Source organism: Gekko japonicus, unplaced genomic scaffold (assembly GCF_001447785.1).
Source record: "Gekko japonicus isolate JY-2015 unplaced genomic scaffold, Gekko_japonicus_V1.1 scaffold1796, whole genome shotgun sequence".
In the NCBI taxonomy this organism is placed as follows: Eukaryota; Metazoa; Chordata; class Lepidosauria; order Squamata; family Gekkonidae; genus Gekko; species Gekko japonicus.
The window spans coordinates 221,298-248,263 of record NW_015167590.1 but is presented as its reverse complement, the minus strand read 5'-3'; the positions used below and the strand labels follow the sequence as shown (position 1 = coordinate 248,263).

The 26,966-nt window shown below is 43.4% G+C and overlaps 1 protein-coding gene and 1 pseudogene across 1 annotated transcript in view; both read right to left on the bottom strand.

Moving 5' to 3' along the window:
- The window catches only part of SPOCK1 (sparc/osteonectin, cwcv and kazal-like domains proteoglycan (testican) 1), a 292,947-nt gene that overhangs the window by 68,624 nt on the left and 197,357 nt on the right, over positions 1-26,966 (bottom strand). The gene's annotated exons all lie outside the window — the stretch shown is intronic.
- Positions 17,163-18,678, bottom strand: LOC107112745 (annotated as a pseudogene).

The window sequence follows — 26,966 nt, the reverse complement described above, 5'->3', positions numbered from 1 at the left end:
GCGGCCGGAAGCGGGGGGCGGGGCTTCGTCATGTGCCCCGCCCCCCGAACCTCACCCGGGGGAACTGCGATCCCCCGCGATCCCTCCGAAATGACCTCTGATTGTGATATTCCCCCAGGGGCTAGGGTGCCTTTTCTGATACTTCATGGACAGAGGCCTGAATCTCTGCTTGGCAAATTGCAGAAACCATAGTCTATGCTAACTTGAGGCCTGCATCTGGATGTAAGTTTTGGACCACCTAACAGAATTCTCCAAAGTGTTAGGTAGATAACCTAACCTAGGGGGCCCTGGGGGAGATGCCCCCTCCCAAATCTGCCCCGCCCCTAAATCTTCCCTGAGGCGGAGGGAGCCTGAGGCTGTTGGTGTAGGGGATGTCCTGAGGGGCTGGCTGGTGGAGTGAGTGAGTGAGAGTGGGTGGGGAAGGAGTGGGCACCCAGTGCAGGCACAGCTGGCTCTGCCCCCAGCCCCAGCACATGCAAAGGGCCTGGACCGCAGCAGCACCCAGAACAGGGCCAGCCTGGCTGTAATGTAAAACTGTGCTGCGGTTTGGAGGGAAGCTCCAGAGATCACAGACTAGGATTCTAAATGCCATAAGAGAAGGGTTGAACCCCCTGACTCCTGAATAAACACTGAAGACCAACCCTCTGATCTTAAAACATACCCTGGAAGGAAATCGTATCTGTTTCCTTCCCACAAGTAAAAGTTTAGTATTTTGATGGGAGTCGAATCTGGGTGGGAACTTAACACCTCTCCAAGTACTAGTTGGCCATGGGTAGATACCTATGTTGACTCTGCTTAGCTTACTGGCTGGAACAGGCAATGAGCTCTGTTAATTAAATTAGCCACCATGCCCCCTCTGTGCCAACCCCATGAAAAAACGTCTAGCTACGGGGCTGGATAAAAGCTAGCTTTATCATTTTGTACTCTGTGTGACTTTTGATAATCTGTTGGCTATATTTATATTTTGTCTATGCTTCAAATAAACTTAAAATATTTTTTCGATAGCATCAGTCTGGTTACCTGTGAGTTCTCGCCCTAGGAACTCACGGGGTCAGCTTGTTTGGCTCCTTGACAGTCACCCAGCAAAGCTTCATGGAGATTTGAACCCAGACTTTGAAGATCCTAGACTGCCTCTCTAACCACTAGTAGTGATATGCACCTGGAAAAAAACCTCTATTTTTAATTCAGATTTTGGGAAGGACATAAATATCAGTGTTCTGGGATTCCCCCCTCCCTTCTGATATTCTTCAGGTCCATTATTCCCTATGGAAGACTCTTTCTGGCGGACTGGAGTTGCTGTTTTCCAAGCAAATTGAAGAAAACTTTGTCCTGACTTTCCACTACCTCCACCCAAAGTTACAACTTGTCCAGTTCTATGGATCCATGAACAAGGTGCCTACTGCAATCCTACTTGTCTCCACTGATTCCTATGGGGAAAAAAATCCACACTTTCTCAGGGCAAAAAAAGCCAATAGCCAAACACACAAGAACCACCACTGGCCAAAAGCCTCCAAATGCAAACCAACAAGCCCAACAGAACCAATGTCAACCCAGAGGATACCAGCAGAACCATAGATCAATATAGCAAGCCTAACAGAACCAGTATCATACTAGAGAATCCAAGCCACACCAGTTTAAGCAAGGGACACTGTTGCAAGACAAACAGAACCAATGTCAACAGACTCCATGCCAAATCAACCTGGCAAGCCAATACCAAGACCAGGCAAGAAGACACTGACACAGACACACGGTAAAATTGAAGAAAAACCTGTTATGGAAGCTTGGCTCCAAATATCTATATATCTAATAGCGAACTTGCCCCCAGAGTGCGGATCGCTAAATCAGCGCTCCGGGGGCAGCTGGGGGGCCGGGGGAGGTTTGTGCACACGTGGGCCTGTCCCCACGTGTGCACAAAAATAAAAAAGTTTAAAAAAAACTTTTGGGGGATGTTTAAATCCCCCCGAAAGTGCAAGAGCGTCTCCTGCGCATGCGCAGGAGACGCTCTTGCACTTTCGGGGGGATTTAAACATCCCCCAAAAGTTTTTTTTAAGATTTAGGATTTTTGTGCACATGGGGGGACCGCCCCACGTGCGCACAAACCTCTCCCTCCCCCCCAAGTGCCCCCGATGTGCGGATTTAGATATCCTCACAGAGGGGGCAACTTGGCTATTAGATATATAGATGTGCCATGAGCTTTGGCTGTGGGAAAACGTGCATTGCTATCAAGTGTATTATACCTCCTAGAGTTCAAATATATAGAAAACTGTAGATAATACACTGTAGATTGAGGTGGGGGGATCGATTGCCCATTCTTGCTGCTATCTGCCCATCCCACATAACATACCTCGGGGAGATCGAGCGGGGGGGTTGGAGGAGATGGAGCTCTTCTCTCCCCCCCGCGAGTATCGCGGGTCCCCCTCTTGTTCCCATATAATCCCAAATATTTTCAGAATTTTTCAGGACCCATTTCCTAATGTCCCAAAAAATCCCAAATACCACCTGGACACCTGAATATGTCATAAAAATACTGATAAGGCATTTTTGGGATATATTTATTCAGACCAGAAAGATCCAAATACACATCCCTAACCACTACACATACCTGGGTCACTTGTCTGGAGGACATGTTATACTTTGCAGTGTGGGTTAGGATTAGGGTTTGCTCCTAGCACACAGGTTTCAAAGGTTTATGTATTGCTTCAAAAATCTACAAATCCTATTTGATTAATTTATTAATGAGACAAAAGAAAAGTGTGGGCATTTAGGAAGCAATATCTCTTCCAATCCACTTTCAGGTCCCTTAAAAACTATTGTATTTTTCCAGCCATAATTTGGGATGTTATAAAAAATGATGCTTTCCCATTTAATAGTTTGCTGTTTACAATCTAGGAGTGTTGGGGAATGTGTGTGTGTGTGCGCGTGCATGTGTGTGGAGGGGTGTGGCTTGAAAAAGTTGATTATACAGAATAAAAATGTAGAGAAAGTAAGACTGATTCTATACTATAGTATGTTGCTTGGGTTACCATAGAGCCATAAGGGATTTTATAAGATAGTGTCCAACTCAATGGGGGTGTGCATTCAGATATACTTGAGCAAAAAAAAAAAGCTGTTTGGGGTCAGCATGGGTATACCTGAAGTGACTGAGAGGAGTTCTGAAATTCTGGGAGTAATAATGGCCCCATTATTTCCTACAGGTGGTAGGTGAGGGAGATTCCCAAAGGGCACCCACGCTTCACGGGATTCCAGGAGCTTGCCTGCTGGCCCACCTGCTTTTTTCTGGCATTCAAGGGAGGCTCTGCCACCTTGGCTTCTCTGCCAAAACCTATGGGGCTCTGGGAGCCTGCCATCTAGCTGGCTCACTGTTTTTTGGTGGTTGGGATAGATAGGCTCTGCCACTTCCTATGCAGGCAGCAAGGGCTGGAAGTGGAGGGAAACAATGAAAACTTGGCTCCGGGGCTAACAGTGAAGTAATGCCACATAAGTTTGGGACTGGGCCAATTCGATCCTTCTTTTAGTTTTAAAATGTAAAGGGACTGGGGGAGCCCACTACAAGCTGTCGGCTCAGCTGTTTGAAGGTCCCTGGTCCCTTTAAATTTTAAATGGCTATTTAACTAAACGTGGCCCTAAGTCTAGTCTCTTGGAAACAAATGACCCTTTAAAATAAAAATAGACTAAGTGTGGCCAAGCAGCTACTCTGATATCTGAAAAAATGGGCTCATAGTCCTTTTAAACACCTTCTCCAAGCCACAAGCTAACCCAGAAGGCATTTAAAGGGACTAGGATCTCTTTAAATGCCTTTTAACTTAAGCTATCCGAGGGTCATAAAAAATCCTGAATATTTTGGGGGGCTTGGCTATTTTGGATAGCCAAAAAATTACTCTGATCTATACCTGGCTGAAAGAATAACCAAAAAATACTGATCAGATATTTTCCAGTTATTTTCCAGTTTCTTCGGCTCGGATATAGCCAAATGCACACCCCTATTGTTGAGCTTCTGCTTAAAGACCTCCTGTCTGGGAAAGCCATCCAATCTAGATCAGTGGTTCCATTGCCAAACTGCTATCACCATTAGGAACTACTCCTAGTGATCAATGACAATCTATTGTCCTGTAACCTGAACTCTTTTGACGAGGGCTTGTCCTCTGGAGCTGCAGAGAACAAGTCTTAATCCGCTCCTAGGTGACAGTCCTTCAGATTTCTCTTCTCCAGGCTAAATGTACCCACATTCTTCAACCTTTTCTCCTAGGACTTATCTTCCAGATTCTCAGCCACCTTTGTTGCTCATCTCTGAACCTCTTCCAGCTTGTCTACATCCTTCTTAAATTGTGGTACCTAGAACTCTGATTTATGGTTGTTCAAGTGCAGGATCCATCTTTGAGGACACTCATGAACTTTTATAAATGCAGGGATTCCTACTGCATCCCTGGATTCTTTTGCATAACTCCTAGAGAGCTAAACAAGAAGGGACCACGGTGAAATAGTAAGTATGTAATAGAAACACACTATGAGAAAATAATACTCAATAGGTAAAGAATATCAATATATTGTGCCCCAAATTTTAACAATCATATTCATAACATATATAGACAAATGTACATACATAACACATATATCAAACAAACAGTTTAACAATTCCAACCATGAAGTCCTGAGACCAAAAGTCTTATACAAAGTTGACACATTAAATAAAGAATCTTGTAACACCAACAATGTGGTATATCTCTTGAATAGTCTGCTGTAATCCACAAGTCCTCAATTCCATCCAGTGTAATACTGAAGATTTATGATGTAATTCCATGATTAACAGACTTCTGCTAAAGGTCCATTTCAAAATTATCTTCTTCAAGAATTGTAAATATCCTTCAGCAATTTGCTTAGTCTGGAATCAAGTAGTCATAAAGGTTGTTCTCCTTTATAAATGCATTTATGAAAGCATTCAGGAACGTTCCGGTTTTAAGATAGAATAATGGTGTTCCATTAGGAGTTGCTTTTGTCTATGATATTAGAGAATCTCATTGAAATAAACCAGGAGAAGCTATCTAGACCTATTTTCCCTATATCAACCTGGATTTCATTGGTTAATTGTCTCAATGTCAATGAGCAATAAAATGGAAGTAAGGTAGACCCATTTTCCTTATATCAACCTGGATTTCATTGGTTAATTGTCTCAATGTCAATGAGCAATAAAATGGAAAGTAAGTTACGTAATTGGCTATGAGTTTGTTACTTATGATAATGTGATAGTTTATATAAGTGGAGGTAATATGAACCCTTTGAATACTTTTGGGTCAATGTGTGTACTAAAAACCTCTAGAAATATCTTTTATGTGGCTTTGTACACTGTTATTTAACCAAGTACCACTGTTATTTGACTAACATGTCTCTTTTGTGGCTGATTTGTTGAGGATCCAGACAGCTGTGGAGCTAGGGAGAGGGACAGTAAAATAACTGTTGCTTAAGGGAAAAATGTTAAAACTCTCATTAGGCAATCATTTCAGGATCAAACTAGATGTGATGGCATTCAAAGGTTGGACCCCTGGATGCTACCACCATTTTAAAGCAATTTAAAAATGCTGCAGGAGCCTGATTCTGATTTGGCCCACAGTATAGAGGGCCTGTTCAAGTACTGGGGGGATGAATGCTTTAGCCTACCATGCCGCAAGCCCAATCAGGATTAGGCAGGCCCTCAAACCATTTTAAAATTGCTTTAAAATGGTGGCCGGGTCTATGGGTCAGACCTGTGGATGCTATCACATCTAGTTTAAAAAACCTTCCTCTCTGGTGTTTCATTCGAGACAGTTTAAGCAAATGCAGACACTATCAATCCAATTTAAACTTCAGTAACTCCAGAGAAAATTAAACAGTCAAAACTGCAGCTATTGAAAGAAAATGCTAGTAAAGAGCAGCATACTGGGAGTTGGGCCACAGCCCTCATTTAAATGTAGATCTTGTGTGGTTCATTCAAATCAGTCTCCTGTCAGTCCTCATAGGTACTGTTCTGAATAATTATTTCATCAGAGTGGTTATGGATCAATGCACCCAAAGTGTTTGCAATTAACAAATTTTGTAAAAGGTCTAGCCAGGCATTCTTTATAATGAAGGAATCCGAGTCCGAGATAAAACTTTTACATTATGCATACATTGCCAGCATTATGGAGGAGTCTGTTTAACTGCTAACATCTTACTGACATTCAGCACATGTACTTAACTGAGTTCTTTTATAATGGGCACAGATTCATATAAGAATTCATTGTACATCTAAACTGATATTATGCCTGGGTAGTTCCAGCTATCAGGTTTACTCACGTAATACACTGTATTTCAGGAATTCTCAAAGGAATTCAAGGCCGGATCATCTTTTAGATTTTACACCCTTTGTTGTAAGCAATTTATAACTTTACAGTAGCAGCTAAAGGGTAGAATAAAAGACCAATGGATGATGAAGCTAGCCAAGGTAGATAGAGTGTCCCAAGTCTCCTTTCATGAGACATGGGGATGTAGAAAGGGAACCTGGCCTGAAGTCATCTCCTATTGCTCTTCCAGCAAGCAGCAAAAGCACAGAAGTACAGATCTATGATGCTAGATGGAATCTTGATGCTCATCCTGTGCTAAAACATCAGCTTTCATATGCAAAGATTCCTGCCTGGGACAATGCCAATTCACCCTTATAGTGTGCCACAAGTAGAATCCCAGGATGCACCCAGAGTCTCTGTGGAGACAGTGTGGTGTAGTGGTTAAGGGCAGCAAACTCTAATCTGGAGAACCTGGTTTGATTGCACACTAGGGATGGGCATCAGCCAATCATGAAGCAAAATTTGTCACAAATTTTGCACTATTCATGGTTTGCAAACTGAAATTCATCATGGGTATACCATTATAAAATTCCATTAACTTTTAAAGCAGTTTGTGGCAATTTGTGGATATAGCAAAAAGCAGAGGTTTAAAAGGACTCAAAGTTCCCCATGAAAGCCACAAAAACAGCTAAACAGTCAGGGAGCACTGCTCCCCACCGCTCAGCTGTTTTTTGGGCTTTCACAGGCTGTTTTGTTTAGTTCCTTTAAAGTTAGTGCACAAGGAAGCTCAAAAAACAGCTGAGCGGCTCACCTGTTTTCTGGACTTTCTTGTTATGACAGCCCCTTCTACTTCCCTCCCTCAGAGGCAAGATTTTCCCTCTGTTTTTCTTTCCCTTTCTGACTGAGCAGTCCTAGTGGTCTGTTTTCTTCTTTCCTGAAGAACTCTGGCTGTCCCATCCCATCTCAGAATGATATTTTACTGCTGATTCAGCCCAGGAGCCTGAGGGGTTGGGATCACCCTTAAACTACTGAAAATGGCACTTGAGACATTTTGAAATTCAAAATTAACAAGATATTTTATTCAACATAGAGAGAAAAGGTCAGGTGAGGTCAGCAGTTGAAAATTCTGAGGTAACTCATAACTCTGAGGTAAAACCAGTACATACACAGACCTTAGTTCTTCTGATTCAGGCTAATGAGAGTTTCTTAAGCTATTCACAGTTACCTAAAATTTTTATGTTGAGAGCCTTTTGTTCCAATGTCTTCCAAACACTCTAATACACTTTCTTTGAGTATTCACTGACCCTTTTAGTTTACGGAAGGCAGGTACATTCTTCCCAGTACCCAAACCCCTTCTCTTGAAATACCAGTACTCCTCTTGAATTTTTAACTGACTCTTAAGGTTTCTACAGGCAGTTTCTAACCACACCAGACGAGGGATTTCTCCACTTTTCAGAGCTAACTCCCTGTTTTCTGCATAGGAAAATTCTCTTCTCACTAGAAGATCTATCCCTTTTCTTTGGCCTGAATGGGAGCCTCCGCCTAATTTCCCAATGTTGCCCTGCAAGCTTCTTATGCAGTATGAACTTGAAGTTTAACTCTAAATCTGGACTGTACAATGAGTGTGCCAGGGAAAATGGACTGATTGGTGACCATGTGACAGAGCCAACTTACTGGACAAAGAGACATGCGCATAGCCAAGGGAAGCCTTGCACTGAAGCAGCATGTTGAATCAGAAGTGGACCCCTGGAGGACCCAATGCCATCCATCCCTGCCCCTATGAGCCACTGGAGACCCAGGTAGATGGCACATCAGCCTCCTTGAGAATTGCAGCCACAAGGAACCAGGATCCAGACTTACAGAGAAGCCATACAGAGACAACATGGACACACCATAGCAAGCCTTGTCTCCATCATACAAGCACCCCCCCCACCTTCTTCCAGCAGCTTTACCTGAAACTGCACGTAGTCACCTTCAAGTTAAACAAAAGAACTTGGCCATGACAGGATTAACTGGGCTGACTAGCAGACCCATCGCCCATCAAGATAACACAGCTGCAGACCATCAGATCATTAAACCCAAACTTTTAGCCCATCAAGACACTAACAGCATCTAGCATGTTCCTGGGGGACCCCCCAAGCCCCTTTTTAGGGTATAAAAGGAGAGAACCTGACCATGCTCTCTCTCTCACACTTCCTCTCTACCTGACCCCATCCTACCTTGCTGACTCTCGGTTTAAGCACTGCCCAGAGTCTACCACGTGTTCTGCCGGCCAGAATACGACCCCTTTCCTTTATAGTCTCCCTTATTTTTCGCTGCAGGATCGCCTCATCTTGTTGGACAGGTCAGTATCACCCAACCAACGACTTTCTCCTGCTAATGCAAATGTCTCTAACACCAAACTTTCTTGCCAGCTTTTCCCTAGTGCTCTGTCTGTGTAAAACTGCTCTCAGCTAACTCTGAAATCAGACCCAACACAGTCAAAGCAGAAATCTGACTGACTGTCTCCTCAGCATACAGCTCGCAAGTCTCCCTGCTCAGCTGATGCTAACCAATCAGATTGCTTGAAGCAGCCTGTCACTCAAAGGTTCTCTGTTTCTGTGAAGAATTAACCTTTCACAGTCCTTTCCTATTTGTGCAGCACTTCTAAGCCTTTAAAAAGTGCAGTCTGTCACAGTTGTGCACTCCATTTAAATATTAAAGGGACTGCACAAGGCAGCCTAAGACAGCTGAGTGGCAGGGAACAGGCTGCTCCCCATCACTCAGCTGTTTTTTGGACTTTCTGCAAATCACATTTAAAGGCCCTTCTATCCCTTTCAACAGGGTCTGCCGGGCCATGAACCATGAACTGGTTCCGTTTGGTCATGGTTAGGTTTGTGGTTTGGACACGAATCACGAACTGACACGAAATAGCATTTTTCAGTTTGTGCCGATCCCTATTCCCCACTCCTCCACAGGACGCCTGCTGGGTGACCTTGGGCCAGTCACAGTTCTCTCAGAACTCTTTCAGCCCCGCCTACATCACAATGTGACTGTTGTGGGGAGAGGAAGGGAAGGCAATTGTAAGCCACTTTGAGACTCCTAAATGTATAGAAAAGTGGGGTATAAAAACCTACTCTTCCTCTTCTTCTGTGGAAAACATTCATTTAGACAAGCAATCCACATAGGTCAAACAAACTGTACCACACATTCCAGGAGAAAGCAAAACCCAATTACCTTATTTGAAGGTAACAAAGGCCCAGTGAAGACAGCAGGTATAGCCCCACTCCCACTGCAAAAGGACTGACAGTAGTTCTGACCTGGATAGCCCAGGCAAACCCAACCTTGTCAGGTCTTGGAAGTTAAGCAAGGCCGACCCTGACAAGTACTTGGAAGGTCAACCTCCAAGGAATGCTAGAGGCAACTAGTATAAGCCACTTGTCTGAAATGTCCTAGCCCTACTAGGGGTCACCAGAAGTCACCATGACTTTCCGCCTTGTAAGTGTGCTCACGTACACCTGCACACACACAATACTCACCTAAGAAAGGACTGACAGCAAGTTACACATGAATAGCACAGATAAATTAAACGACGTTAAGCAAACATTCAGTAATCAATCAACAAAGTAGGGTAGCCAGGTCCCCTTATCCCTCTGGTGGGGGGATTTGAGGGGCATTCTGGGAGTGGGTGGGGATGCCCCCAGGCCCCGCCCCTAAGCCCCACCCCCAAGAGTGACCAGCTGTCTGGTCACTCCTCTCCCTCCCCTCCTGTCTGATTTAAAGAGCTTCAGCTGATTGGCAGGGACCACGTGGCCACCGACCAGCTGGAGAGCCCTTTAAATCCAGCAGGAGGGAGGAAGAGTGGCAGTTGCGGGTGCATGCTTAGCTCGCAAAAAGACCCTTTAAATGGAAATTGGCCTGGGGGAATCAGCCCTGTGTGCTGTGATCCCCACCCTGCTTGCAAAAAGACCCTTTAAAGGGTATTTTTGTGAGCCAAGTGTGCAGTCTGCAACCACCCCTCTCCTTCTCTCCTACTAGATATAAAGGGCCCTCCAGCTGCTCTGCAGACCACGTGGTCCCTGCCACGCAGCTGAAGAACTTTAAATTGGGCATGAGGGGAGGGAGAGGGGTGGCTGGGTGGGTGGTCACTCTTGGGGGCAGGACTTCCCTTGCTTGCCAGCTGGCTGGGGGCACATTGACACTCCCAGAACTGAGGGAACACCCGCCCAGACCTTAGGGGCTGGCAGCCCTACAATAAAGCATCCCTCACTTTCGACTAGTTCAGTCCTCAGCATACCTCCGTGAGTGCTGGAAAGGTGCTTCTAAAAAACTGTCTTGGATTGCTTCTGGAATGATAGCAGCATGGAGGTCTTACTGAAATATTCAGGAAGACTGTTGTTGTTACACAGGCCAGGAGCCACTGCCGGCATCAGCAGAAGCTGTCCTACACTCCCTATGAATTGGCCCTGTAAGTAGGGTTAGCAACCCTGGGTTGGAAAATTCCTGAAGATTTTGGGATGGACCCAGGGGGAAGACAGAGTTGAAGGATGGGAGGGACCTGAGCAGAGAATAATGCAATAGGGATACCCTCCAAAGTAGCCATTTTCTCTGGGATAATTTCTCTCTGTTGTCTGAAGATCAGTTGTAATTAGGGTTGCCAGGTCCCCCTGGTAGGTTTGCCAGAAGAAGAAGAAGAAGAAGAAGCGATTGGATTTATACCCCGCCCTTCACTTGGAGTCTCAGAGTGGCTTACAAACTCCTTTCCCTCCCCACAACAGACACCCTGTGAGGCGGGTGGCGCTGAGAGAGCTCTTTCCAGGACTGTCCTTGAGAGAACAGCTCGGACAGAACTATGGCTTGCCCAAGGTCATCCAGCCAGGTGCAAGCGGAGGGGAGGGGAATCAAAACCCGTTCTCCCAGATTAGAGTCCACACATTTAACCACTACACCAAACTGATGTAGTTGGGGAACTCTTGGAGATTTGAGGATGGACCCTGGGATGGACAGAGGCCTCTTTGGGGTACAATGCCATGGAGTCCACCCTCTAAAGCATCCATTTTCTCCAGGGAAACTGATTCCTGGCCACATCATCACAGCTATGAAAGTCAAATATACAAGCACTTTGCTGCTTATGCTTCTCCTGAGATGGAAGCTTCAATAGCAGCAAAATATTCATTGAATGTGGATTTGGCAAGCCATGCTGCCCCATAGTTTTTTCTACATAAAGAACATTTTGCTTTAAAAGCAGCATAAAAGGGGGCTGGGGGAAAAAACAGCATTACAATTGTGAGAGAAATGAATTAACCTACTTGCTAAAGTGGATTAAATTTACCTATTAAACCAATTATGGCTTTTCTGGATTACTAAATTCCAGGCGCCTATAATGTTTCTCTTGATTCAAATGATAATCTTTCATCTGGAAGAAAAGAAATGCATTAGAACCTGTACAACATTTACCGTGTGTATTAACTGAACAATGCATTCTGAACAGTAATCTAGGGTGTCTGGACTTGCTAAATGGAATAAGCATTTTTGTAATGATACCAAATTATCCGTTTCATTTTTTGAAAAATGCCTAGGTGAAACATTACAATTACTGCTTGCTTTAAACAGAACAGATTGCCTCATTCGCCACCCATACAATTTATCATGTCTGTCGAGTGAATGTGCACAGTGGAATTAGACTCAGAATGATAACCAAAGCACATGCTGTGGTTTTAAGTAGGATTTTATGAATGATCTTGGATTTCTGTCTCTATTCCATTGTGTTCATTATGGAAGCAAAAGGACATTTGTCCTACCTTGCAGGTCAGAAATAATCCTCTTTCAGGAAAGCAAATAGGAAGACAGCAATAATCAAATGTGAATTGTGAATAAACCAGAGCTGGGTGGTGAGGTCTCAACAGATTTAAGCTCTTCAGTGCCAATCAGGATTCCAAACGATGTCTTATTCCCAGTTTGGAAAAGAGGAAGATGGTGGAGAAGAGAGTGGGTGTGTGCAATTTCAATGCTTTCCCATGCACTCATAATTGAAGTTCATAGGAATCACACCTCTGCTGTATATATATGAGGCTGACAGGGGCAGTCTTAGCCAGTGCACAACTGAGGCAGCTGAGCCAGGCCCCACACTGGGTGCTGCCCCCAGTGGAGGGGGGAAAGAAGAAGAGAAGAAGAAGAGCAGGCTCTTAAAGCCATCACTCCTTCCTGGCTCTCTGGGACTCAGGCTGCTGTCATGGAAGGTTGCACTCACGGCTTTTTGTGTGGCAGTACTAGAGCCAGCAGGGAGCAGCGGTGGCTCAAGTGGTTAAGTAGGAATCACACCTCTGCTGTATATATATGAGGCTGACAGGGGCAGTCTTAGCCAATGCACAACTAGGGCAGCTGAGTAAGGCCCAACACTGGGTGCTGCCCCCCAGTGGAGGGGGGAAAGAAGAAGTGAAGAAGAAGAGCAGGCTCTTAAAGCCATCACTCCTGCCTGGCTATCTGGGACTCAGGCTGCTGTCATGGAAGGTTGCACTTAGGGCTTTTTTGTGTGGCAGTACTAGAGCCAGCACGGTGTGGTGGTTAAGAGTGATGGACTCTAATATGTAAAACCGAGTTTAATCCCTCATTCCTCCACTTGAAGCCAGCTGGATGACCTTGGGTCTTTCAGAGCTCTCTCAGCCAAAAAAATGTCTACCTCACCACCTAAGGGCGCATAACACAAAATGAGTTAGAACTTAAGGCTGCCAGACAATCTTCGGATCTCCTGGCTGTACTACATACAATGCTATATGATAATTATTAATTTATTATTATTATGTGGCAGTACTCACTGGTACTGAGTACCAGCAAATGGGGTGGGGGCTCTTCCAAGTCCTGATAGGGGGATTGGTGGAAACAGATGTAACCAGCACTTTTTTAAAGCAAAAAAAGTTCTGTTTGCACGTGCCCCATCTGGGGCAAGGACCACTGGCTCAATGGTGCCTGACACTCCCACCCACCACACACAGGGCAAGGTCCCAACAGGGGGATAGCTGTGATTTTGGGGTCACAATCTGGACTTTTGCCCAGGATCCCAGAATTACTATGCCCACCCCTGGAGGATTAATTTATGCAAGTGTCCCCCCCCCAAACACACCATAAGTTACATAACCCAGCTTGTTTTGTCTTTACAGTATCTTAATATCCACTGTTGCACTTGATACAAAACTCTTTTGGACTGTATTAACTGTCTTATTGTTTTGGCTGCCATCTGATAGTGTTTTAGTTGTTAATCTATATTTATTGTTTTAACTGTTTTATTGTTATTATTGCTGTTACCTGTCCTGAGCCTGTTTGCAGTGGAGGGAGGGCTAAAAATCAGCTAAACTAAACTAAACTGTTGGCTGGAGTTAAAAAAGCACCCAGTAGTGATATCAATAGTTTTCTCAGGTTGTTTTTTGCTCTAGGGTTTTTTTTAGGGGTGTGCACCAACCCCCACTAAACACAGTATTTTTGGGGGTTCAGAATTACCAAACCTGGAAAATATTGGTAAAAGCCAATATTCCTGAATCCCAGTTATTAGTATGATACTTTGGTTTGGGAAATGATTGGTACTGCCAAATTTATTAGGTTCCATTATACTCTTTTTTTTTAAAAAAAGAGTTTTATTAGTTTATATGTAGAAAGAGGGAAAGGGAAAAGAAGGGGGGGAGAGTACAGAGTTATATATAAAAAAATCCAAATTAACATTCTGTATGCAAATTTTTTCCTGAAAGTTTCACAACTATTATAACCATCTTTCTTATTGTTCTTCATTTCGTCTTAGTTTCTTAGAACTTATGTTTTAACCAGTCATAAAATGCCTTCCATGGTCCCATAAATTCTTCTTCCATTTTTCCTTTTAGTATATTTGTCAATCTGTCCATTTCAGCACATTCCATAATCTTTGTTATCAACTCATTAAGCATTGGGATTTTCAATGTCCTCCATGTCATTGCAAATAAGATTCTGGCTGCTGTTATAACATGTAAAATAATATATCTATGGTTCTTATCTAAGTCATCTGGTAGACAGCTTAACAAGAATATTTCAGGTTTAAAAACTATTGTAATATTCAACACTAATTGTAAGAGAGTATGTACTCCAATCCAGTATTTATGAACCTTTTTACATGTCCACCACATATGATAGTATGATCCAACATAATTATTACATTTCCAGCATCTGTTACTCAAGTTTTTATACATTTTAGCTAACCTATCTGGGGTTAGGTGCCATCTATAGAACATTTTATAGAAATTTTGTTTAAATGCAACCGATTTAGTCAACTTAATATTCACATTCCATATTTTACTCCATTGTGACAAATCTATGTTATAACCTACATTTTGCATCCATTTAATCATACATTCTTTAACTATTTCATCCTGCATTTTCAATTGCATCAGCATACCATACATTTTTTTAAATACATTTCCATCTCGAAGTACATAATAATTTTTCAAATGCATCTTGTTCTAAATAAAATCCATCTGTCTGTTTATCCTTACTATATCTAGATTCCACTTGTACTCTGGTCCACCAGTCTAAATTTATTTCCCTTTTCTTTAATTCTTCCTGAGACTTTAGATTATTTCCATCATCTAGCAATTCTGCATATCTGATAACTGTTTGTTTTGAAGTCAATACCAGTTGAGAAAAGGCTTCCACTGGAGATACCCATCTTGGAATTTTAGTATATATCATCAGACGGATCTTTTCCCAGGTTGTCAATAATGATCTTCTTATCATATGATTTTTGAAATATTTGTGTCCGGAAGCTTTCCCATACCATAAGAACCCATGCCATCCCAGTTTTAAGTCATGACCTTCTAAAGTCAGCAGCCTGTGGTCTTCAAGTAAGATCCATTCTCTCAGCCAAACCAAGCTTGAGGTTCCATTATACTCTATGGGGACTGTCTCCATAGGGTATAATGATCCCCTCTTTCTGGAGTCGCATCGCAGGGGCAGCATGCAATTTGCCTTCCCTTCAATGAAAGGAACGTGCCATGGAGTGACTCTGGGTAGGGAATTTAAATGCCTCCCTTCTTCAGCTGGCCTGCAGTGGCGGGCCAATTGGGGAAGGGAAAAAAGATCAGGGAGGCATTTAAACATGCCTCCCTGTCCCTTCTCCAGCTGGCCTGCAGCCATGAGCTTCTTGGGGAAGGGAAGCAAAGTGGGGTGGCATTTAACATGCCTCCCATCCCTTCCCCTGCCCACCCATAGTGGCGAGCTGGCAGGGGAAGGGAGGAAGGATGCCCCCACTGGCCATTTAATCCCAACAGCTGACAGGTGGACTGCCTGCCAGCTGTTAGGTTTAAATGGCCAGCAGCTCCGCTAAGGTGAATGCACCCAAATAAAAGCCAAATAATATTGGCTTTAATTTGAGATGACCTTATTGGTTTGCTGAATCAGATTAGATAATCTGATTTTAATATATACCTGAAAAATAATGATAATGTTTTTGTTGGGTATTTATTTGGGTCGGTTTAGCTGAATGCACATCCCCAGTGTTTTTTCCTCCCTTGTTTGCATACAGAAAATTGTATAGTAATTGATGAGTAGGTAATATTTTGGGGACACTATTTACTAATGTGCAGGTGACAAGGTCCTAAAAATACAAAGTTGCAAAGACTTTTCTCAGTGCCTTCTGAAGAAAAAAAAAACAAAAGCAAAAGTGTAGGGGATGGATGTAATCAGGATTCAGATGACACCCAACTCTATATTTCATTACCAAGTCTCCAGATGTATCTGTCCTGGCTCTGAACCAGTACTTCAGGGTTGTAGTTAAAGCATAACAAGTGAAAGGTGAATTCAGAGAAGACAAAGGTAATGATGGTAGCAAAAGTTGGTGCTTTGGAAGGACTGAATCCATTTATGGTGGGTGGATTGGAGTTGGCATTTTGCAGTGCATCTTAAGAACTTGGGAAAGCTCATGGACCAAGACTTGCTGTTTGAAAAGCAGGTCAGAGGTCCCGTTCACACGGAGCATTAGGCACGCTAGAGAGACGGAAGATAGGCGGATTTTCCGGGCGTGATCTCACCGCCACATCTGGGAAGCATAGAGCTCCCGTGGCGCACCCGAGGCTTCCCGCCGAAGATGCGGGGTAAAAAACTAGTACCTTGGAGGTACTAGTTTCCGGAAACTGCGGGGCAAGGTCGGGCGTCTGATCGCGTTTCCGGTGGTAGTTCCGGCACCCGCCCATGTCCCCTCACAAAAGGTTTTTCCCCGCAAGTCGCCACGGATGCGCACAAGCACCCAACGAAGCATGCGCACATTTAAGTTTTAAAAACAAAACACAACCCCGTTTGCTGCGCCACTCCGCTTCTTTGCCCCGTGTGTAATCGGCACCTTCCCCCTAACCATGGGAGCTCCACGGGACCTCAGCCCGAAGCCTGATCATGCAGTCACGCGATAGTTTGCTCCGGGGCAAACAGCCACGCCTCCCCCCCACATTTTCCTGCCCGTGTAGAACACAAGACCGCTGTCTATCAGTTGCATTTGGTTTGCCAACTCTCATTTCTTAGACTCAGCTGACATGGCTACACTAATCCATGTTTCAGTAACCTTGTAGTTAGACTACTGTAATGCACTGTACAGCAGGCTGCCCTTGAAGATAATATGGAAACTGCAGCTGGTTCAGAATGTGGTAGCCCAATTATTGTCACTTTATTATAGCTTTAAAGAAAAATATCCAAATACACAAAGGACTGGTGGGAGATTACACATTAAGTAGAAATGGGCTGGGACAGGAGGAACTGAAATAGACAAAACAAGTTAAATCAGTTAATTCCCACTGGCTGGTGGAGCCTTGCTGGCTAGAGGCTGTCTGGGAAGCAAAGCCTCACCTGGCTGGACAGCATGGGAAAAGGAAGCGTCTCTGTTAATCACTCCATTGGGGGCTCCATCATGTATCCATTCTTGGTGGACAAGTAGCCATCAGCCGACTTTATGGATTCTTGGTCGAGGAACATATCCTGACTGGTCTCCTCCAGAGCCTCTCCCATGCCATTGTCCTACCCTCTCTCCTCCCGTTTCTCCCCAGCCCGCTCACCTCTTTCATGTTTGTGCTCATGATCATGGTCCCTATCTCTGTCACTGTCATGCTGACGCTCTCTGTCCCGATCCCTGTCTCTGTCTTTGTCATGGTGACTGCGCCGTAGATCCCTCTCTCTCTCTTTGTCCCTGTACCGATCCCTTTCTCTACTCTTCTCCTCCCCTTCAGGCTTCACCTCCAGCCCATCTATGCCCAGCTCGCCAAGGGTGGCCTCGTCAGGCTGAGGATCAGCCGCTTTGGGCAGCTCTTCCTTCTTGTCTCTGTCATGGTCCTGGTCCCTCTTCCGGTCCTGAGAATGGCTACAACACTTGCATTCCCAGTCTTTATCCTTGCTGCGTTCCCGGCTGTGTTTCTGTTCATCCTTCTCTCGGCTTCGTGTCCACTGTCGGCGCTCCCAGGATCGGCTGTGATGGTGTTCCCATTCTTTGTCCCAATCTCGGCTGTGGTCTCAGCGATCACGCTCGTGTTCACAGTCCTGATCCTGCTCATTGTATTGGGAGCAATGCTCCCTCTAAGCTGTGGAGTCTTGTGAGCAAAAATTCTACTTTGTAAGCCACTGGCATTAAAGTTGTGAACGAGCGATTTGGCTCCTGCATAAATAAGTTTGCTCTGGAGCCATCCTTCCTGAGCTAAGACAAAAATGTGTGAGCCAGAAGCTAAAAAAACTGTGAGCTAGCTCACACTAACTCAGCTTAGAGGGAACATTGATCAGGAGGTGTCATCCTGGCCTGAGTGCCTGATGTTGACATCAGCACCACCCCGCCGGGTCCCACCAAGCCTGCATGGATGCCATCCTTTCACTATCCGGCCTCTCTCCACATCCACCAGCACCCTCCTGCCATCAGTTTTTTCACTATTGGCATGCTTGTATGCTGAGTGCATGTCACGCTCATGTTCATATTCAATGAAGGTGTAGCCACGGGGCTTGCCAGAATGCTTATTGTACACCATATAAATTCTTTTTATAGGGCCATATACTTCAAGTTCCTGCCTCAGTTTGGATTCTGTTGTATCATAGTTAACTTTGGCCACAAACAGCATCTTGAAGGCATCTGCTTGAGCATTGGGGTCATTATGTGGGTCCCACAACTTCAGCTCACTCTCCACGTCTTGCTGCTGGTGCTCTACTCTCGTCTCTTACATTTCATCTGTTCTTCCCGCGTCTCTGCATGAGTAGGTGGGGGAGCATCGCGTGGGTCCTCAAACTCTCGGATGTACGGGGCAATACCACTATAGGGCTGGTTATGGTTCTTCTCATGGGGTAGTTTCTTCAAAGGAGGCAAGTAGGGTATAGGATTGCGGGGGGCAAAGAATGCCCAAAAAATTAGGGGCAAGAATTGCATCATCTTGGGAAATGGTGGCTCTCCTTCCGTTGCTCAGCGCCTCCTGCCGCCTCAGCCAATTATTGTCAAGGACTAGTAAATAGGAATGTATCTAGCCTATTTTAAACAGCTACATTGGCAACCAACTGAATTCAATTCAAAGTGCTGGTTATGAACATGGCCTCGGACCCACATGCCTAAATGACTGCTTCTTCCCATATGTACCCATGCTCCAACTGTAGTCCTCGGCCCTACCCACAATTCCTTCCCTTAGGGTAGTCTGCTAGGCATCAATCAGAGCCTGTGCTTTTTCCATGATAGCTGCCACCTGATGAAGGGGCACTTTCTGTAGAAGTGTTTACGAGGCTTTGCATGGCCATTTTATTGGAGAGGGCTTTTAACAGGGTTTAGGCTGCAAGGACTTTTGAAAGGGAAGGTGGGTTATTTGGGGTTTTATTGCATTATGTATGTTTCAAATTTGAATTTGTAAGTTGCCTTGAGCCATGGGGAAATGTTGGGTTACAATATTTAAATAAAAACAAATAAACAAGGGGTTCATCTTCATATTTTCTTCTTCGTTCATTCAGGAAGCATGCATGATCCAGCTGCTTCAATGATTGTTCCCTCAAGACTGAGGGAAGTATATGACTCAAAGACTACAACTTAAAAAAAAAAATTAACAGATTTCAGACTGTCCATCGAGGAACCCTATAGTTTCTCAGATGCCTGGCAGGGGTTCTGCAGTGCAAATATTCAGCACTGTGGGAAAAGATTCCCTCAAAGACAGCTTCCCTCAAAGATTCGCTCAAATTGCCAGTCTTCTCCCGCAAAACAGTTGTAGAGGAGTTCTGGCTGCATTTTAAAGTACCTTCTAGTTGCCTGGGGAACAGCATGACTCAACAGATTTGGTCAGTGCCCTGCATGACTTGTTTTGTGTCCTAGAACATGCCCATAGGATCCTCTATAATGCATTGGGATTTTGTGGCAGATGTTCAAACATTCCAGCAATCAAAACAGAAAGGATTCATCAGAGTAGAACGTTTGGAAACTGCTGCAGAGTAGAACGTTTGGAAACAATAACCTGCTAAACTATATTATTACAGACTGTCAATTAGGAAGTTATGATCTATTTCTTGATTGGATGAATTTCAGTAAAACCCACTGCAAACAATCATATCTGAGTGACTGAAATTAACTTTCTTGATACACTTGCTGGTGCAGGCCAGAATAACTCTTGTTGCAGAGTCAATACTGTGCGGCCTTAGTTTATTCTCTGTTTTTGAAATTATATTCTTCTCAAATTTCTGCAAGAGCCACAGGGACTTGTTGATTCATTTCTCCATCAAAAGTATTTCTAAAAAGCCCATTCCTTCTTTTTAGAGTAATGTAGGGTTGAAGGAAAATAAGAGTGTATGTAAATCATGATGAAAGAATTCTAGAAATGGCTAAGAACTTGCAGTAAATAACATTATGAAAAAGGTAATCATACACACGGAGAGACTTCTGATTTCCACATCTCTTATTTATATCATGTTCCACAGATCATTACAAGTTCTCTTTGAAGTGGAGCACTCACTGGAGAAGACCCTGATGCTGGGAAAGACTGAAGGTCAAAGAAGACGGGGACGGCAAAGGATGAGATGGTTAGGCAGTGTTATCAAGGCAACAAACATGAAATTAAGCAAACTCAGGAGCACGGTGGAAGACAGGAGGGCCTTGTGTGATGTGGTCCATGGGGTCGCGAAGATTCGGACTCGACTGTGCGTCTGAACAACAACATACATTTTATAGGATTTGTGATGCTTCATTTACTGAAATGGGAATCTGGGGGGGGGGGAATCACAAATATAAGGTCCTCCTGCAGCTGGAAGCCCCAGCTAGCACAGACATGTATCTCTCAGGTAGACCTGATGGCACAATTAAAAATCCCAAAGGCTTTCAATATTTTCAGTGCACAGTTAACCAGGTTGGAGTAAAACAACCTGCCTGTTGTTATGCTGATGCAGCAGCTGGCACACTACTTTCTTAAGTGTCAGCATCTCTTAGTCTAATTACAAGGGGGAAAGTCTCATTCAGAATAACTCAACCACTGCAAACCAAACTGCAAAGGCATTAACAGATAGTGAGAGCTGAAGAACTCAAAAACTTGCAAATTAACTTCTGTTATCTCTAATTAATTCAGGATGACTACTTCCTGTTTTATAATTATGCCCCATCATGGTCTGTCAATCCAAATATCTGTCAGTTGTCACTTTAAACCAAATATAATGCATTTTGCATTTCATGGACTGTAAACTGTCAGATATCGTCACTTCAAGTGTTGCAATGCATTGTTCAGGGGAAAAAGGCATCCAGACAGTTTTTTTAAAAAAATTAGCCAGACCAGAAGATAGCAAGTAGAAGGTGGTGTTAGCACACCATTAAACTCCAGACACGGAGCCTTTACCTATGATTGCCATCTGAATGCATAAGCCTGCTTTTTCCCACCTACCCAGATGTAGGTTTGCTATGGGACCTGGGATGGAAGATGAAGGGGTCATTAGTGCGATGGAAGATGAAAGGGTCATTAGTGAGGACAATGACGCAAGGATCCCCAATTATACAGCCGTCTTACTACCCACTATGCATCTCCATAGTGTGCTAGGGAATTAGTGGGCACACTCACCTTGGATCCCTTTGGAAAAGAGCAAGCTTAGCAAACAATAATGAACGTCTTGGAGGTGAATATGACATGTTTTAAATAAGATGTGTGTCAAAGTACTGATCAGCCATGAACCTCACTGGATATGTCTTGTGCAAATTACAGTTTATGAGAGGACTGGTGCGAACAGACAATGTTATAACCCAATGGATACTACTCTGGACTCTTTGGAAGAAGGGGCAGGATATAAATGTGATAAATAAGGTTATAGTTTAGTCAATAAAAATGTCATTGAGACTTTTCTTATTATTATTTGTGTGCAGCAGAGGACACTGTTCTTTCGGCAGGGAAAGTATTCAATATTAGGTCATACTGCTTATTTTTTATTATTTAATCTTTATATTGTGACAATATTTACCAATCTACCAGATCAAGAGAAAATATTTCCTTATGCTATTCAAATCCTGCCACACAAAAAATTTTAAATCTAATTTTGTATTTTCCAAATTAATGAAAGCCTTACAATAATAAAAAATAACTAATAAAGCGCTATTAAACACTGGCAGCCCCCCACCCAAAACTGAAGAAACTGCAAACGTATGTAACAATTTCACCAGCAGAATAACTGTATGTGATCATTTGCTGTCATTCAGATACAGAGATGGCTAATAATAGAACATATTTAGCAACAGGGCTATTTTTGGGCAGGAACGCACAGGAACGGAGTTCCGGCTGGTTCCTGAGTTGGCCACACCCAGCAGGAACTCATTAGCATATAGGCCACACACAACATCAGAAACTCATTAGAATTGGCTACATTGGGGTGTGTGGCCTAACATGCAAAGGAGTTCCTGCTACAAAAAAAGCTCTGGGTTTTGACAACAAGGTAAACAGAATAAGAAGCAAAAGGTGGGTGTGGGTTCTGGTAACATGGCGGTGTGGCCTAATATGCCAATATGCTGTGCTGTCAAGGGTGTGGCCTAATATGCTAATCAGTGTATGCTGTTGGGTGTGGCCTATTATGCTAATGAGTTCCTGCTGGGCTTTTTCTACAAGAAAAGCCCTATTTAGCAATATACATTTGGCCATGATGACATTGCTCTCCAGCAGGAAATTCAATTCTAATGGCTATGATAAGCTGCTTTGCAAAAACTTCTTCAAGATTTTGGTATAGTATAAATGGCAACTGCTGTTACTTGCATAGCAGTTTATTCTACTGGTTCTGTAACTTAAAAGTTGGTCATTTCCTCTCAACAGGTTTGAAATAGCATTTCAAAATGTAAAGACAGAAAGTGGGATTCAAAGAAGAGGAAAGAAGTGAATACATAGCAAAGAATTGCCCATGCAGTCTAATTTGTGGCAACTGTTACTGGGAAAGAAGTGAATACATAGCAAAGAACTGCCTGTGCAGTCTAATTTGTGGCAACTGTTACTGTGGCTGACCAGACATGTTGCTTCTTGAGCTCCATAGCAGCTTGTCTTTTGGGTAGTGGGAACTAGGGGTTGTACTTTAAAAACTGTGTTAATTTTGGATCCATACTTCAGGGAGAACATTAAAAGCACTAGAAACTCCACCTAACACCTGGTAGGTGGATAGAGGCCAGGTCTACCAGCCACTGGAAACAATAGGTAGACCCAAGCTCTCTACAGACTGTATTCTACGGCTTGTAGACCCAGCCTCTGTCCATGACTATCACCTATTTGTTGGTATCAGCTGTTAGGTGGAGCTTCTCATCTTTTTAAAATGTAAAGGGATGGAGACACTGACTAATAGTTGTTTGGTGGGCCAGTTTCCTTTCTCTCCCTCCCCATTCCTGCACCTCGCCCAAACCAAAACACTCCTGAAATTCTGGGAGATTAATATATGTTTTTTAGTCCCAGAATTTTGGGAGTGTTTTGAGTCATGTTGGACATCCCTGACCCAACCTGAAACAGCTAGTTCCAGTTTTAATTTTGGCTTTGGTATACCCTAGTGCATCCCCTAGAGGGAACTCGGTGCAGGGAAACCAAAGAGCATGGATCCAGCTACGTGTGTAGTTCTCTCCTACCCCACTTTTGGATCCTGGAACCAATGGTCCAATACTCCTTGATTATGTTGGTCCAAAATCACTTTGCGTCACCTACCTTTTAAAGTATCCAATTGTTATTAAAACTAAAGATCAGAAATCTTGGCAGAACCAAATTTTTATGGTCTTGTAAAAGGCACTATAGTCTTCTACACAGAAAATACACAACTATTTCCCTTCCAATAATATGGTAAAGTGTATCATATCTGACAGCCAAAGGCTGATGAACCTAGTCTTTCCAGACAACTGATATTCATCTTAACCAAATAAAACAAAACATGATATCTCCCTTTCCCTTCCAACAAATCAACCAAACACCAGACTCTATTATTTTTCTGTAAGATCAAAAACTTGACATTTCAAACAGACAGGTAATGAAATATTGCCATCTGAAATTACCTAGCTCTGTATACACTTCCAGCTATAACTATGTTTCCTTATGGGTTCAAGGCTGTGCATCTTGCTTTTACAAATAAATGTGGGTATGTGGAACCAGCCTAGAGAACTAAGCAGAGTGCTCACCTTCCTCACTGGGTTGCTACAGAGCTAAAGCACTATCCTTCTACCACACATGCAGCATCATGGTCTGGCTGTTCATTCAGAGGCACGCCCTTCCACTTCTGGCAACTCTAAGGACAATGTACGCAATATACCCAAGCACCATCTTAAGATCAAACCCCAGAAATATTTAAAGTAAATGTGCTGTATTTTACCTGGGGTTTTATATCCTTGACATGATAGTGTGGACCGAATAAAGAGTCAACAAAGCTCTGTGACCTTCCTATGGCATTGGTGCAGATGCATAAATTAAGTCTGCACCATACAAATGCTGCATGAGCATGTGCATTGATCTCCATGGTGCAGAAGTGTAGGGTACTGAAGGTAAGGTGGTCTGGCTGCTGACCAAATAGCAGCTGTCCAGGCCATTAAAAATTCTGTTTTTGTTCTGCTGCTTGAAACTGGAGACATTGGACTGCAGCTCAGTCCAGATACAACTGCGGTGTAGTTGGATGGAATTGGTTATGGGGTAACAGCCTACTCTGAATGGGCTTGAATTCCTTCTGAAGCAGCTGGTTTGCATCTTACTGTTGGATCCAGATCTGCAACTCAGATTTAATCTGTAGTACATAATGCCTTTTAACAACTGTGGCTGGTTTGCCAGCTTGAGATGTGTGATTCAGCCATGGTGATCTAAGCTTTTGTTAACTCCAGACTTGATTACTGAAATTCACTCTACTGCATTTGGGCAGCTTCTGAAGATGGTCCAGGATATTCAGTTAGTTAGTCCAGAATACAGTGGCAAGATTGCTAGCTAGGGTAGATGGGGCAGGGTTGGCAACATATGTAAGACTTGTCAAAACACTACTTGCCCCCTACCTTCTACATGTCTCTAACAAGCATTCACAAGTTCATTTTCATTTGCCCCCCCCAGCATGCAAGCTGATTGCAGGAAAAGCATACAGGAAGCTGCATAAACTTTAGTCTGCTTAGATAGGGGTGACTCTCAAAGAGCTTGCTTTGGAAAGTATGGTCTGCCTTTTTTCAGCAGCACAGAGGTGACCTGTTCACAGAGTTCTACTGAATTCCAAGGGATACCTCTGCATGCTGGTGTGTGGACTGCAGCTTGCAACTCTGTTGATGCAGGCCAGACCCAATTTCACAAGTATTGTTTAATCAGTGAATGGGTAATTATAAAAAAATGAAGTGGTAGGGAGCAAGATAAATAACCAGTTTATATACATCAAAGTAATGCCATATGTCAAAACTACTACAGCATTCTAAAACTACTTTGGAAAAATGGTTTAGCTGCAATGTGAATCATTTCTCATCCTATCACTGAGAACTGTTGTCCTCTGGCCCTTTTGACATTAAAAATGAAAAGAGAAATAACTCATCCGTTCCATAACTTGGCCTCTCCAAACGGCCAGCTAAGTGGACAGCTCACTGCAAGCGACAACGTTTGACAACAGTCATAATGGCAACTTCTCTCAGATGGTTTATTCCAATTATTCTGCCCATGTTTAATCCACAACTGATTAATCCCACTTCACTTAGAAAAAAATGGTACCAAACATCACACACACACACACATGCTATATGACAGGACCTAAGCAAAGGCTTAGGACTGCATCATAAGCTGCTCAAAAAATTTTCTACCAATTTTCCCTTGTTGCCCCCCCATGCATGAATATGAATATGGTGCCCCTTTCTCTCTTCCTTCAAAATTCTCTTCAAAAACAACATATTCAGTCTTTTAGCAACTGTGGCCTGGATCCTACAACTCTGCTCAGCAAAGTCTGAAGTCTTCCTCCCACCTCCAGAAGAAGAGCTGCTTCAGCTGGAAGAAGATTCCTTAGGCTGGTGGAAGGCTTCAGACTCTGCTGAGCAGAGTAGTAGGATAAAATCCAGACCATTTTAAGTATGAATCACCATCTTTGACCACAGTCATCTAAGGAGGCAAGGTCTCCTGCTTCACTCAGAAGTGATGCCATTGTGTCAAGCAATGCTCTAGTCTTTGCCCAAAAAGTTAAACCATTTGGGGCAAATGCTGTAGTGTTCCCTGTACATAATGATGTTATGACAGACTCCTGCTTCTTCTTCACTGTGAGGCAGATTTTCCTGCCAAAACACTGTTCCCCACTCTGACTGAGCAGCCTGTTAGTAGGGTGTTTTAATAATGGATTTATAGCCTCCTGCATGTCCCACCCTGTGATAGAGAAGTTACTTGGCTTTTGCCCAGGCCAGAGATTTATTGTAGCTAAGCAGGAGCCCTCTTATAATCCCTTTTTAAAATGACACTTGACACAAAATAAAGTTCAAACAAGAATATTGATTTTATTGAACAGGCACAGTTGGGTTAGGAATAGGCAGGGGATGAGAAGCTGAGATAACAGTTGTTGTTTATAAAAATTATAATATTTTGAACAGGCAACAGAGTATAATTGAAGCTTTTATTCTTAGAGACTCAGTTCTTAACTGTGAGAGGTTTGTTTGTCTTGGAGATTTCTTTCAGCTACAGTGTCTTAATAAAGTTTTATATAACTACTAGAAATAAGGTCCGTTGTGGAAATGAATACAATGTTTATAAAAATTATAATATTTTGAACAGGCAACAGAGTATAATTGAAGCTTTTATTCTTAGAGACTCAGTTCTTAACTGTGAGAGGTTTGTTTGTCTTGGAGATTTCTTTCAGCAACAGTGTGTCTTAATAAAGTTTTATATAACTACTAGAAATAAGGTCCGTTGTGGAAATGAATACAACGAGCTCTAGAAAGAGGCTCTTGGAGAGTGCCATGGCCTTGGGCACTCAGCGTCAATGTGTCATGGTGACCTCAGCAGAGTATAATGACACAGAATTCACCATTTTCTCCAGAGGAACTGATCTCTGCTACTTGAAGAGCAGTTGTAATTCTGAGTGATCTCCAGCCCCCACCTGGAGATTGGCAACAATGGTTCCTCAGGAGAACTGGCTGGTTTGGAGGATGGAGTCTATGGCATTGTACCTGTCTGAGGTCCCACCCCTCCTGAAACCTCACCCTCTCCAGGCTCCACCCCCCAAATCTTCATGAATTTCCCAACCTGGAGTTGGCAACCCTATCTCCTT